Source organism: Sinocyclocheilus grahami, unplaced genomic scaffold (genome assembly GCF_001515645.1).
Source record: "Sinocyclocheilus grahami isolate Dianchi unplaced genomic scaffold, SAMN03320097.WGS_v1.1 scaffold730.1, whole genome shotgun sequence".
Classification (NCBI taxonomy): Eukaryota; Metazoa; Chordata; class Actinopteri; order Cypriniformes; family Cyprinidae; genus Sinocyclocheilus; species Sinocyclocheilus grahami.
In genome coordinates, this window is record NW_015505909.1 from 448,002 (window position 1) to 449,612 (window position 1,611).

The 1,611-nt window shown below is 41.4% G+C and overlaps 1 protein-coding gene across 1 annotated transcript in view; it reads right to left on the reverse strand.

Moving 5' to 3' along the window:
- The window catches only part of LOC107560495 (transmembrane protein 200A-like), a 17,198-nt gene extending 15,708 nt beyond the window's left edge, over positions 1-1,490 (reverse strand). Inside the window, exon 1 of the mRNA XM_016244693.1 lies at positions 1,026-1,490. The gene's annotated coding sequence lies outside the window, so the exon portion shown is untranslated. The remainder of the gene's footprint in view (positions 1-1,025) is intronic.
- Positions 1,491-1,611: the final 121 nt, after the last annotated feature.

The following is a 1,611-nucleotide window of genomic DNA, read 5'->3' on the forward strand; positions in this document are numbered from 1 at the left end:
ATGAACAAACACAGACCGGAAGTTAACTTCGGCCCAGGCGCGTGCACCCGATGAAACGTCTACATAAAGCTTGAAGCATCAGAATCGGCATCGGTATCGGCCGATCACGACAAGAAATCGGTACTCCGTATCGGCTGCAAAAATCCTGATCGGAGCATCCCAAATCACAACTAAACAGAATCCCACAGGAAGCCTCAAACCATGAATTAAGAAAGTCAACAGGGAGAATATTCATCTCATACTAAAAACTGGTTAAAAAAAAGAAAGAGCAAACAGTTACTTATCTAGCAAAGAATTCTCCATCTAAGAGGCTTTCTGTGTTAAACCCTGGAATAGACCTTTCTATGGTCTAGATATATTTAGGACTTTATTAAGACATCCCCAAATCACCCAAAGATCCTCACAGTTTGTTATAAACATGCTATATAATATGTAAGATAAATTTGTATATGTGCATATGCATGATGTACAAGTGCATATATTTATTATTCATTTTGTTATGAATTAGAATCCATTTATAAATTGAGAGATTGTCTTAAGGCTGACTAGATGCTTGCATGAATATATATGACTACCCACGATCATCTGTTGTTCATAAGCACAGATCATTTTTTTTGTGTGTGTGTGTGTGTGTGTGTGTGTGTGTGTGTGTGTGTGTGTGTGTGTGTGTGTGTGTGGGAGGCAGAAGCCTCTGCGGCCCAATCATATCCATCATATGCGCTCCAATATTGGTCTTGTTTTCATCTGCTCATCTGTCGGATGGAGAGATACTGACCTTTAACAAACCTGCTAAACATGTCCTTTACCGCATCATACAGATGAAGAGAACCACTTCTATGTAAGTAGATAAGAATAACTGAGAGAAAATGGCAGAAGTGAAGAAATAAATTTGAAATCTGTGCGTACTGACGAAAACGCGTTTGCTATGATCTACACTTCACTAAATCCACATATATTTTTACTGGTTTGCGGTTCAGTGAATGATAAAGCTTAGCATGAACGTTGTATTGACCGATAACACACACCTGTCCGCTGAGATCCTCCTCCTGGTGTTAGGTGTCCATTACGCACAAGCAGATCTCACGCGCAGCATCATATCTCCGCTTCACAGCGGAGGACACTTTCGCTAACACTTTGCTTTGAAAGCTGTTTTTCTGTAGTTTGATAATCCAGTCGATGAGATGCTCTTTGTTTGGATGTCTGGAGAGAAAACTTCCGTCTGAGCGCACTCCTGCTCTCCATCTCAGCCCAGCGACACAAACTTCACGATTCTTAAGAAAGAAACTATGGTCTGGGTGAGAATATCTCTAAACGGAACAAGTTGGTCTGTCTTTTTTCTTTCCTTTGTTTCCTTTCAGCCCTCCTTTCTAGTCTATGAATCCATGATAAACAGTACAAAGACGAGCGTGATTTCATTTGATTGTATAATTAATAAATAACAAATACCGGTGTTCTTTGCGAAGTATCTCCTCAGAGGCGGAGAGCTCGAGACCGAGTCGCGAATTGTTTGTGCAGAGCGCGAGCGTTGCCTTTGTACTCCCACGTGACGCCATTCCAAATGACGCACACTGAGAGAGAGAGAGAGTGTGTGTGTGTGTGTGTGTGTGTGTG